Genomic DNA, 13565 nt, shown 5'->3' on the forward strand with positions numbered 1-13565 from the left:
TGAGCTGTTATCCGAGCTCCACGGCTATCCTGTCACGCGCCCGTTCACCAGAGCTCCAAATGATTTTGCTTTTTGGGACCCGGTTCCTGAAGCCCTGCCTGGGCAAAATCGGATGCAAGAAGGCCCTGCCCATGCCGATCTCTGAGCTGTTATCCGAGCTCCACGGCTATCCTGTCACGCGCCCATTCACCAGAGCTCCAAATGATTTTGCTTTTTGGGACACGGTTCCTGGAGCCCTGCCTGGGCAAAATCGGATGCAAGAAGGCCCTGCCCATGCCGATCTCTGAGCTGTTATCCGAGCTCCACGGCTATCCTGTCACGCGCCCATTCACCAGAGCTCCAAATGATTTTGCTTTTTGGGACCCGGTTCCTGGAGCCCTGCCTGGGCAAAATCGGATGCAAGAAGGCCCTGCCCATGCCGATCTCTGAGCTGTTATCCGAGCTCCACGGCTATCCTGTCACGCGCCCATTCACCAGAGCTCCAAATGATTTTGCTTTTTGGGACCCGGTTCCTGGAGCCCTGCCTGGGCAAAATCGGATGCAAGAAGGCCCTGCCCATGCCGATCTCTGAGCTGTTATCCGAGCTCCACGACTATCCTGTCACACGCCCATTCACCAGAGCTCCAAATGATTTTGCTTTTTGGGACCCGGTTCCTGGAGCCCTGCCTGGGCAAAATCGGATGCAAGAAGGCCCTGCCCATGCCGATCTCTGAGCTGTTATCCGAGCTCCACGGCTATCCTGTCACGCGCCCATTCACCAGAGCTCCAAATGATTTTGCTTTTTGGGACCCGGTTCCTGGAGCCCTGCCTGGGCAAAATCGGATGCAAGAAGGACCTGCCCATGCCGATCTCTGAGCTGTTATCCGAGCTCCACGGCTATCCTGTCACGCGCCCATTCACCAGAGCTCCAAATGATTTTGCTTTTTGGGACCCGGTTCCTGGAGCCCTGCCTGGGCAAAATCGGATGCAAGAAGGCCCTGCCCATGCCGATCTCTGAGCTGTTATCCGAGCTCCACGGCTATCCTGTCACGCGCCCATTCACCAGAGCTCCAAATGATTTTGCTTTTTGGGACCCTGTTCCTGGAGCCCTGCCTGGGCAAAATCGGATGCAAGAAGGCCCTGCCCATGCCGATCTCTGAGCTGTTATCCGAGCTCCACGGCTATCCTGTCACGCGCCCATTCACCAGAGCTCCAAATGATTTTGCGTTTTGGGACCCGGTTCCTGGAGCCCTGCCTGGGCAAAATCGGATGCAAGAAGGCCCTGCCCATGCCGATCTCTGAGCTGTTATCCGAGCTCCACGGCTATCCTGTCACGCGCCCATTCACCAGAGCTCCAAATGATTTTGCTTTTTGGGACACGGTTCCTGGAGCCCTGCCTGGGCAAAATCGGATGCAAGAAAGGACTGCCCATGCCGATCTCTGAGCTGTTATCCGAGCTCCACGGCTATCCAGTCACGCGCCCATTCACCAGAGCTCCAAATGATTTTGCTTTTAGGGACCCGGTTCCTGGAGCCCTGCCTGGGCAAAATCGGATGCAAGAAGGCCCTGCCCATGCCGATCTCTGAGCTGTTATCCGAGCTCCACGGCTATCCTGTCACGCGCCCATTCACCAGAGCTCCAAATGATTTTGCTTTTTGGGACACGGTTCCTGGAGCCCTGCCTGGGCAAAATCGGATGCAAGAAAGCAATGCCCATGCCGATCTCTGAGCTGTTATCCGAGCTCCACGGCTATCCAGTCACGCGCCCATTCACCAGAGCTCCAAATGATTTTGCTTTTAGGGACCCGGTTCCTGGAGCCCTGCCTGGGCAAAATCGGATGCAAGAAGGCCCTGCCCATGCCGATCTCTGAGCTGTTATCCGAGCTCCACGGCTATCCAGTCACGCGCCCATTCACCAGAGCTCCAAATGATTTTGCTTTTAGGGACCCGGTTCCTGGAGCCCTGCCTGGGCAAAATCGGATGCAAGAAGGCCCTGCCCATGCCGATCTCTGAGCTGTTATCCGAGCTCCACGGCTATCCTGTCACGCGCCCATTCACCAGAGCTCCAAATGATTTTGCTTTTTGGGACACGGTTCCTGGAGCCCTGCCTGGGCAAAATCGGATGCAAGAAAGCAATGCCCATGCCGATCTCTGAGCTGTTATCCGAGCTCCACGGCTATCCTGTCACGCGCCCATTCACCAGAGCTCCAAATGATTTTGCTTTTTGGGACCCGGTTCCTGGAGCCCTGCCTGGGCAAAATCGGATGCAAGAAGGCCCTGCCCATGCCGATCTCTGAGCTGTTATCCGAGCTCCACGGCTATCCTGTCACGCGCCCATTCACCAGAGCTCCAAATGATTTTGCTTTTTGGGACCCGGTTCCTGGAGCCCTGCCTGGGCAAAATCGGATGCAAGAAGGCCCTGCCCATACCGATCTCTGAGCTGTTATCCGAGCTCCACGGCTATCCTGTCACGCGCCCATTCACCAGAGCTCCAAATGATTTTGCTTTTTGGGACACGGTTCCTGGAGCCCTGCCTGGGCAAAATCGGATGCAAGAAAGCAATGCCCATGCCGATCTCTGAGCTGTTATCCGAGCTCCACGGCTATCCAGTCACGCGCCCATTCACCAGAGCTCCAAATGATTTTGCTTTTTGGGACCCGGTTCCTGGAGCCCTGCCTGGGCAAAATCGGATGCAAGAAGGCCCTGCCCATGCCGATCTCTGAGCTGTTATCCGAGCTCCACGGCTATCCTGTCACGCGCCCATTCACCAGAGCTCCAAATGATTTTGCTTTTTGGGACACGGTTCCTGGAGCCCTGCCTGGGCAAAATCGGATGCAAGAAGGCCCTGCCCATGCCGATCTCTGAGCTGTTATCCGAGCTCCACGGCTATCCTGTCACACGCCCATTCACCAGAGCTCCAAATGATTTTGCTTTTTGGGACCCGGTTCCTGGAGCCCTGCCTGGGCAAAATCGGATGCAAGAAGGCCCTGCCCATGCCGATCTCTGAGCTGTTATCCGAGCTCCACGGCTATCCTGTCACGCGCCCATTCACCAGAGCTCCAAATGATTTTGCTTTTTGGGACCCGGTTCCTGGAGCCCTGCCTGGGCAAAATCGGATGCAAGAAGGCCCTGCCCATGCCGATCTCTGAGCTGTTATCCGAGCTCCACGGCTATCCTGTCACGCGCCCATTCACCAGAGCTCCAAATGATTTTGCTTTTTGGGACCCGGTTCCTGAAGCCCTGCCTGGGCAAAATCGGATGCAAGAAGGCCCTGCCCATGCCGATCTCTGAGCTGTTATCCGAGCTCCACGGCTATCCTGTCACGCGCCCATTCACCAGAGCTCCAAATGATTTTGCTTTTTGGGACCCGGTTCCTGGAGCCCTGCCTGGGCAAAATCGGATGCAAGAAGGACCTGCCCATGCCGATCTCTGAGCTGTTATCCGAGCTCCACGGCTATCCTGTCACGCGCCCATTCACCAGAGCTCCAAATGATTTTGCTTTTTGGGACACGGTTCCTGGAGCCCTGCCTGGGCAAAATCGGATGCAAGAAGGCCCTGCCCATGCCGATCTCTGAGCTGTTATCCGAGCTCAACGGCTATCCTGTCACGCGCCCATTCACCAGAGCTCCAAATGATTTTGCTTTTTGGGACCCGGTTCCTGGAGCCCTGCCTGGGCAAAATCGGATGCAAGAAGGCCCTGCCCATGCCGATCTCTGAGCTGTTATCCGAGCTCCACGGCTATCCAGTCACGCGCCCATTCACCAGAACTCCAAATGATTTTGCTTTTTGGGACCCGGTTCCTGGAGCCCTGCCTGGGCAAAATCGGATGCAATAAGGCCCTGCCCATGCCAATCTCTGAGCTGTTATCCGAGCTCCACGGCTATCCTGTCACGCGCCCATTCACCAGAGCTCCAAATGATTTTGCTTTTTGGGACCCGGTTCATGGAGCCCTGCCTGGGCAAAATCGGATGCAAGAAGGCCCTGCCCATGCCGATCTCTGAGCTGTTATCCGAGCTCCACGGCTATCCTGTCACGCGCCCATTCACCAGAGCTCCAAATGATTTTGCTTTTTGGGACCCGGTTCCTGGAGCCCTGCCTGGGCAAAATCGGATGCAAGAAGGCCCTGCCCATGCCGATCTCTGAGCTGTTATCCGAGCTCCACGGCTATCCTGTCACGCGCCCATTCACCAGAGCTCCAAATGATTTTGCTTTTTGGGACCCGGTTCATGGAGCCCTGCCTGGGCAAAATCGGATGCAAGAAGGCCCTGCCCATGCCGATCTCTGAGCTGTTATCCGAGCTCTACGGCTATCCTGTCACGCGCCCATTCACCAGAGCTCCAAATGATTTTGCTTTTTGGGACCCGGTTCCTGGAGCCCTGCCTGGGCAAAATCAGATGCAAGAAGGCCCTGCCCATGCCGATCTCTGAGCTGTTATCCGAGCTCCACGGCTATCCTGTCACGCGCCCATTCACCAGAGCTCCAAATGATTTTGCTTTTTGGGACCCGGTTCCTGGAGCCCTGCCTGGGCAAAATCGGATGCAAGAAGGCCCTGCCCATGCCGATCTCTGAGCTGTTATCCGAGCTCCACGGCTATCCTGTCACGCGCCCATTCACCAGAGCTCCAAATGATTTTGCTTTTTGGGACCCGGTTCCTGGAGCCCTGCCTGGGCAAAATCAGATGCAAGAAGGCCCTGCCCATGCCGATCTCTGAGCTGTTATCCGAGCTCCACGGCTATCCTGTCACGCGCCCATTCACCAGAGCTCCAAATTATTTTGCTTTTTGGGACATGGTTCCTGGAGCCCTGCCTGGGCAAAATCGGATGCAAGAAGGCCCTGCCCATGCCGATCTCTGAGCTGTTATCAGAGCTCCACGGCTATCCTGTCACGCGCCCATTCACCAGAGCTCCAAATGATTTTGCTTTTTGGGACCCGGTTCCTGGAGCCCTGCCTGGGCAAAATCGGATGCAAGAAGGCCCTGCCCATGCCGATCTCTGAGCTGTTATCCGAGCTCCACGGCTATCCTGTCACGCGCCCTTTCACCAGAGCTCCAAATGATTTTGCTTTTTGGGACCTGGTTCCTGGAGCCCTGCCTGGGCAAAATCGGATGCAGGAAGGCCCTGCCCATGCCGATCTCTGAGCTGTTATCCGAGCTCCACGGCTATCCTGTCACGCGCCCATTCACCAGAGCTCCAAATGATTTTGCTTTTTGGGACCCGGTTCCTGGAGCCCTGCCTGGGCAAAATCAGATGCAAGAAGGCCCTGCCCATGCCGATCTCAGCTGTTATCCGAGCTCCACGGCTATCCTGTCACGCGCCCATTCACCAGAGCTCCAAATGATTTTGCTTTTTGGGACCCGGTTCCTGGAGCCCTGCCTGGGCAAAATCGGATGCAAGAAGGCCCTGCCCATGCCGATCTCTGAGCTGTTATCCGAGCTCCACGGCTATCCTGTCACGCGCCCATTCACCAGAGCTCCAAATGATTTTGCTTTTTGGGACCCGGTTCCTGGAGCCCTGCCTGGGCAAAATCGGATGCAAGAAGGCCCTGCCCATGCCGATCTCTGAGCTGTTATCCGAGCTCCACGGCTATCCTGTCACGCGCCCATTCACCAGAGCTCCAAATGATTTTGCTTTTTGGGACCCGGTTCCTGGAGCCCTGCCTGGGCAAAATCGGATGCAAGAAGGCCCTGCCCATGCCGATCTCTGAGCTGTTATCCGAGCTCCACGGCTATCCTGTCACGCGCCCATTCACCAGAGCTCCAAATGATTTTGCTTTTTGGGACCCGGTTCCTGGAGCCCTGCCTGGGCAAAATCGGATGCAAGAAGGCCCTGCCCATGCCGATCTCTGAGCTGTTATCCGAGCTCCACGGCTATCCTGTCACGCGCCCATTCACCAGAGCTCCAAATGATTTTGCTTTTTGGGACACGGTTCCTGGAGCCCTGCCTGGGCAAAATCGGATGCAAGAAGGCCCTTCCCATGCCGATCTCTGAGCTGTTATCCGAGCTCCACGGCTATCCTGTCACGCGCCCATTCACCAGAGCTCCAAATGATTTTGCTTTTTGGGACCCGGTTCCTGGAGCCCTGCCTGGGCAAAATCGGATGCAAGAAGGCCCTGCCCATGCCGATCTCTGAGCTGTTATCCGAGCTCCACGGCTATCCTGTCACGCGCCCATTCACCAGAGCTCCAAATGATTTTGCTTTTTGGGACCCGGTTCCTGGAGCCCTGCCTGGGCAAAATCGGATGCAAGAAGGCCCTGCCCATGCCGATCTCTGAGCTGTTATCCGAGCTCCACGGCTATCCTGTCACGCGCCCATTCACCAGAGCTCCAAATGATTTTGCTTTTTGGGACACGGTTCCTGGAGCCCTGCCTGGGCAAAATCGGATGCAAGAAGGCCCTGCCCATGCCGATCTCTGAGCTGTTATCCGAGCTCCACGGCTATCCTGTCACGCGCACATTCACCAGAGCTCCAAATGATTTTGCTTTTTGGGACACGGTTCCTGGAGCCCTGCCTGGGCAAAATCGGATGCAAGAAGGCCCTGCCCATGCCGATCTCTGAGCTGTTATCCGAGCTCCACGGCTATCCTGTCACGCGCCCATTCACCAGAGCTCCAAATGATTTTGCTTTTTGGGACACGGTTCCTGGAGCCCTGCCTGGGCAAAATCGGATGCAAGAAGGCCCTGCCCATGCCGATCTCTGAGCTGTTATCAGAGCTCCACGGCTATCCTGTCACGCGCCCATTCACCAGAGCTCCAAAAGATTTTGCTTTTTGGGACCCGGTTCCTGGAGCCCTGCCTGGGCAAAATCGGATGCAAGAAGGCCCTGCCCATGCCGATCTCTGAGCTGTTATCCGAGCTCCACGGCTATCCTGTCACGCGCCCATTCACCAGAGCTCCAAATGATTTTGCGTTTTGGGACCCGGTTCCTGGAGCCCTGCCTGGGCAAAATCGGATGCAAGAAGGCCCTGCCCATGCCGATCTCTGAGCTGTTGTCCGAGCTCCACGGCTATCCTGTCACGCGCCCTTTCACCAGAGCTCCAAATGATTTTGCTTTTTGGGACCCGGTTCCTGGAGCCCTGCCTGGGCAAAATCGGATGCAAGAAGGCCCTGCCCATGCCGATCTCTGAGCTGTTATCCGAGCTCCACGGCTATCCTGTCACGCGCCCATTCACCAGAGCTCCAAATGATTTTGCTTTTTGGGACCCGGTTCCTGGAGCCCTGCCTGGGCAAAATCGAATGCAAGAAGGCCCTGCCCATGCCGATCTCTGAGCTGTTATCCGAGCTCCACGGCTATCCTGTCACGCGCCCATTCACCAGAGCTCCAAATGATTTTGCTTTTTGGGACCCGGTTCCTGGAGCCCTGCCTGGGCAAAATCGGATGCAAGAAGGCCCTGCCCATGCCGATCTCTGAGCTGTTATCCGAGCTCCACGGCTATCCTGTCACGCGCCCATTCACCAGAGCTCCAAATGATTTTGCTTTTTGGGACACGGTTCCTGGAGCCCTGCCTGGGCAAAATCGGATGCAAGAAGGCCCTGCCCATGCCGATCTCTGAGCTGTTATCCGAGCTCCACGGCTATCCTGTCACGCGCCCGTTCACCAGAGCTCCAAATGATTTTGCTTTTTGGGACCCGGTTCCTGAAGCCCTGCCTGGGCAAAATCGGATGCAAGAAGGCCCTGCCCATGCCGATCTCTGAGCTGTTATCCGAGCTCCACGGCTATCCTGTCACGCGCCCATTCACCAGAGCTCCAAATGATTTTGCTTTTTGGGACACGGATCCTGGAGCCCTGCCTGGGCAAAATCGGATGCAAGAAGGCCCTGCCCATGCCGATCTCTGAGCTGTTATCCGAGCTCCACGGCTATCCTGTCACGCGCCCATTCACCAGAGCTCCAAATGATTTTGCTTTTTGGGACCCGGTTCCTGGAGCCCTGCCTGGGCAAAATCGGATGCAAGAAGGCCCTGCCCATGCCGATCTCTGAGCTGTTATCCGAGCTCCACGGCTATCCTGTCACGCGCCCATTCACCAGAGCTCCAAATGATTTTGCTTTTTGGGACACGGTTCCTGGAGCCCTGCCTGGGCAAAATCGGATGCAAGAAGGCCCTGCCCATGCCGATCTCTGAGCTGTTATCCGAGCTCCACGGCTATCCTGTCACGCGCCCGTTCACCAGAGCTCCAAATGATTTTGCTTTTTGGGACCCGGTTCCTGAAGCCCTGCCTGGGCAAAATCGGATGCAAGAAGGCCCTGCCCATGCCGATCTCTGAGCTGTTATCCGAGCTCCACGGCTATCCTGTCACGCGCCCATTCACCAGAGCTCCAAATGATTTTGCTTTTTGGGACCCGGTTCCGGGAGCCCTGCCTGGGCAAAATCGGATGCAAGAAGGCCCTGCCCATGCCGATCTCTGAGCTGTTATCCGAGCTCCACGGCTATCCTGTCACGCGCCCATTCACCAGAGCTCCAAATGATTTTGCTTTTTGGGACCCGGTTCCTGGAGCCCTGCCTGGGCAAAATCGGATGCAAGAAGGCCCTGCCCATGCCGATCTCTGAGCTGTTATCCGAGCTCCACGGCTATCCTGTCACGCGCCCATTCACCAGAGCTCCAAATGATTTTGCTTTTTGGGACACGGTTCCTGGAGCCCTGCCTGGGCAAAATCGGATGCAAGAAGGCCCTGCCCATGCCGATCTCTGAGCTGTTATCCGAGCTCCACGGCTATCCTGTCACGCGCCCATTCACCAGAGCTCCAAATGATTTTGCTTTTTGGGACCCGGTTCCTGGAGCCCTGCCTGGGCAAAATCGGATGCAAGAAGGCCCTGCCCATGCCGATCTCTGAGCTGTTATCCGAGCTCCACGGCTATCCTGTCACGCGCCCATTCACCAGAGCTCCAAATGATTTTGCTTTTTGTGACCCGGTTCCTGGAGCCCTGCCTGGGCAAAATCGGATGCAAGAAGGCCCTGCCCATGCCGATCTCTGAGCTGTTATCCGAGCTCCACGGCTATCCTGTCACGCGCCCATTCACCAGAGCTCCAAATGATTTTGCTTTTTGGGACACGGTTCCTGGAGCCCTGCCTGGGCAAAATCGGATGCAAGAAGGCCCTGCCCATGCCGATCTCTGAGCTGTTATCCGAGCTCCACGGCTATCCTGTCACGCGCCCATTCACCAGAGCTCCAAATGATTTTGCTTTTTGGGACACGGTTCCTGGAGCCCTGCCTGGGCAAAATCGGATGCAAGAAGGCCCTGCCCATGCCGATATCTGAGCTGTTATCCGAGCTCCACGGCTATCCTGTCACGCGCCCCGTTCACCAGAGCTCCAAATGATTTTGCTTTTTGGGACCCGGTTCCTGAAGCCCTGCCTGGGCAAAATCGGATGCAAGAAGGCCCTGCCCATGCCGATCTCTGAGCTGTTATCCGAGCTCCACGGCTATCCTGTCACGCGCCCATTCACCAGAGCTCCAAATGATTTTGCTTTTTGGGACACGGTTCCTGGAGCCCTGCCTGGGCAAAATCGGATGCAAGAAGGCCCTGCCCATGCCGATCTCTGAGCTGTTATCCGAGCTCCACGGCTATCCTGTCACGCGCCCATTCACCAGAGCTCCAAATGATTTTGCTTTTTGGGACCCGGTTCCTGGAGCCCTGCCTGGGCAAAATCGGATGCAAGAAGGCCCTGCCCATGCCGATCTCTGAGCTGTTATCCGAGCTCCACGGCTATCCTGTCACGCGCCCATTCACCAGAGCTCCAAATGATTTTGCTTTTTGGGACCCGGTTCCTGGAGCCCTGCCTGGGCAAAATCGGATGCAAGAAGGCCCTGCCCATGCCGATCTCTGAGCTGTTATCCGAGCTCCACGACTATCCTGTCACACGCCCATTCACCAGAGCTCCAAATGATTTTGCTTTTTGGGACCCGGTTCCTGGAGCCCTGCCTGGGCAAAATCGGATGCAAGAAGGCCCTGCCCATGCCGATCTCTGAGCTGTTATCCGAGCTCCACGGCTATCCTGTCACGCGCCCATTCACCAGAGCTCCAAATGATTTTGCTTTTTGGGACCCGGTTCCTGGAGCCCTGCCTGGGCAAAATCGGATGCAAGAAGGACCTGCCCATGCCGATCTCTGAGCTGTTATCCGAGCTCCACGGCTATCCTGTCACGCGCCCATTCACCAGAGCTCCAAATGATTTTGCTTTTTGGGACCCGGTTCCTGGAGCCCTGCCTGGGCAAAATCGGATGCAAGAAGGCCCTGCCCATGCCGATCTCTGAGCTGTTATCCGAGCTCCACGGCTATCCTGTCACGCGCCCATTCACCAGAGCTCCAAATGATTTTGCTTTTTGGGACCCTGTTCCTGGAGCCCTGCCTGGGCAAAATCGGATGCAAGAAGGCCCTGCCCATGCCGATCTCTGAGCTGTTATCCGAGCTCCACGGCTATCCTGTCACGCGCCCATTCACCAGAGCTCCAAATGATTTTGCGTTTTGGGACCCGGTTCCTGGAGCCCTGCCTGGGCAAAATCGGATGCAAGAAGGCCCTGCCCATGCCGATCTCTGAGCTGTTATCCGAGCTCCACGGCTATCCTGTCACGCGCCCATTCACCAGAGCTCCAAATGATTTTGCTTTTTGGGACACGGTTCCTGGAGCCCTGCCTGGGCAAAATCGGATGCAAGAAAGGACTGCCCATGCCGATCTCTGAGCTGTTATCCGAGCTCCACGGCTATCCAGTCACGCGCCCATTCACCAGAGCTCCAAATGATTTTGCTTTTAGGGACCCGGTTCCTGGAGCCCTGCCTGGGCAAAATCGGATGCAAGAAGGCCCTGCCCATGCCGATCTCTGAGCTGTTATCCGAGCTCCACGGCTATCCTGTCACGCGCCCATTCACCAGAGCTCCAAATGATTTTGCTTTTTGGGACACGGTTCCTGGAGCCCTGCCTGGGCAAAATCGGATGCAAGAAAGCAATGCCCATGCCGATCTCTGAGCTGTTATCCGAGCTCCACGGCTATCCAGTCACGCGCCCATTCACCAGAGCTCCAAATGATTTTGCTTTTAGGGACCCGTTCCTGGAGCCCTGCCTGGGCAAAATCGGATGCAAGAAGGCCCTGCCCATGCCGATCTCTGAGCTGTTATCCGAGCTCCACGGCTATCCAGTCACGCGCCCATTCACCAGAGCTCCAAATGATTTTGCTTTTAGGGACCCGGTTCCTGGAGCCCTGCCTGGGCAAAATCGGATGCAAGAAGGCCCTGCCCATGCCGATCTCTGAGCTGTTATCCGAGCTCCACGGCTATCCTGTCACGCGCCCATTCACCAGAGCTCCAAATGATTTTGCTTTTTGGGACACGGTTCCTGGAGCCCTGCCTGGGCAAAATCGGATGCAAGAAAGCAATGCCCATGCCGATCTCTGAGCTGTTATCCGAGCTCCACGGCTATCCTGTCACGCGCCCATTCACCAGAGCTCCAAATGATTTTGCTTTTTGGGACCCGGTTCCTGGAGCCCTGCCTGGGCAAAATCGGATGCAAGAAGGCCCTGCCCATGCCGATCTCTGAGCTGTTATCCGAGCTCCACGGCTATCCTGTCACGCGCCCATTCACCAGAGCTCCAAATGATTTTGCTTTTTGGGACCCGGTTCCTGGAGCCCTGCCTGGGCAAAATCGGATGCAAGAAGGCCCTGCCCATACCGATCTCTGAGCTGTTATCCGAGCTCCACGGCTATCCTGTCACGCGCCCATTCACCAGAGCTCCAAATGATTTTGCTTTTTGGGACACGGTTCCTGGAGCCCTGCCTGGGCAAAATCGGATGCAAGAAAGCAATGCCCATGCCGATCTCTGAGCTGTTATCCGAGCTCCACGGCTATCCAGTCACGCGCCCATTCACCAGAGCTCCAAATGATTTTGCTTTTTGGGACCCGGTTCCTGGAGCCCTGCCTGGGCAAAATCGGATGCAAGAAGGCCCTGCCCATGCCGATCTCTGAGCTGTTATCCGAGCTCCACGGCTATCCTGTCACGCGCCCATTCACCAGAGCTCCAAATGATTTTGCTTTTTGGGACACGGTTCCTGGAGCCCTGCCTGGGCAAAATCGGATGCAAGAAGGCCCTGCCCATGCCGATCTCTGAGCTGTTATCCGAGCTCCACGGCTATCCTGTCACACGCCCATTCACCAGAGCTCCAAATGATTTTGCTTTTTGGGACCCGGTTCCTGGAGCCCTGCCTGGGCAAAATCGGATGCAAGAAGGCCCTGCCCATGCCGATCTCTGAGCTGTTATCCGAGCTCCACGGCTATCCTGTCACGCGCCCATTCACCAGAGCTCCAAATGATTTTGCTTTTTGGGACCCGGTTCCTGGAGCCCTGCCTGGGCAAAATCGGATGCAAGAAGGCCCTGCCCATGCCGATCTCTGAGCTGTTATCCGAGCTCCACGGCTATCCTGTCACGCGCCCATTCACCAGAGCTCCAAATGATTTTGCTTTTTGGGACCCGGTTCCTGAAGCCCTGCCTGGGCAAAATCGGATGCAAGAAGGCCCTGCCCATGCCGATCTCTGAGCTGTTATCCGAGCTCCACGGCTATCCTGTCACGCGCCCATTCACCAGAGCTCCAAATGATTTTGCTTTTTGGGACCCGGTTCCTGGAGCCCTGCCTGGGCAAAATCGGATGCAAGAAGGACCTGCCCATGCCGATCTCTGAGCTGTTATCCGAGCTCCACGGCTATCCTGTCACGCGCCCATTCACCAGAGCTCCAAATGATTTTGCTTTTTGGGACACGGTTCCTGGAGCCCTGCCTGGGCAAAATCGGATGCAAGAAGGCCCTGCCCATGCCGATCTCTGAGCTGTTATCCGAGCTCAACGGCTATCCTGTCACGCGCCCATTCACCAGAGCTCCAAATGATTTTGCTTTTTGGGACCCGGTTCCTGGAGCCCTGCCTGGGCAAAATCGGATGCAAGAAGGCCCTGCCCATGCCGATCTCTGAGCTGTTATCCGAGCTCCACGGCTATCCAGTCACGCGCCCATTCACCAGAACTCCAAATGATTTTGCTTTTTGGGACCCGGTTCCTGGAGCCCTGCCTGGGCAAAATCGGATGCAATAAGGCCCTGCCCATGCCAATCTCTGAGCTGTTATCCGAGCTCCACGGCTATCCTGTCACGCGCCCATTCACCAGAGCTCCAAATGATTTTGCTTTTTGGGACCCGGTTCATGGAGCCCTGCCTGGGCAAAATCGGATGCAAGAAGGCCCTGCCCATGCCGATCTCTGAGCTGTTATCCGAGCTCCACGGCTATCCTGTCACGCGCCCATTCACCAGAGCTCCAAATGATTTTGCTTTTTGGGACCCGGTTCCTGGAGCCCTGCCTGGGCAAAATCGGATGCAAGAAGGCCCTGCCCATGCCGATCTCTGAGCTGTTATCCGAGCTCCACGGCTATCCTGTCACGCGCCCATTCACCAGAGCTCCAAATGATTTTGCTTTTTGGGACCCGGTTCATGGAGCCCTGCCTGGGCAAAATCGGATGCAAGAAGGCCCTGCCCATGCCGATCTCTGAGCTGTTATCCGAGCTCTACGGCTATCCTGTCACGCGCCCATTCACCAGAGCTCCAAATGATTTTGCTTTTTGGG

Source organism: Pseudophryne corroboree, chromosome 7 (genome assembly GCF_028390025.1).
Source record: "Pseudophryne corroboree isolate aPseCor3 chromosome 7, aPseCor3.hap2, whole genome shotgun sequence".
Lineage (NCBI taxonomy): Eukaryota > Metazoa > Chordata > Amphibia > Anura > Myobatrachidae > Pseudophryne > Pseudophryne corroboree.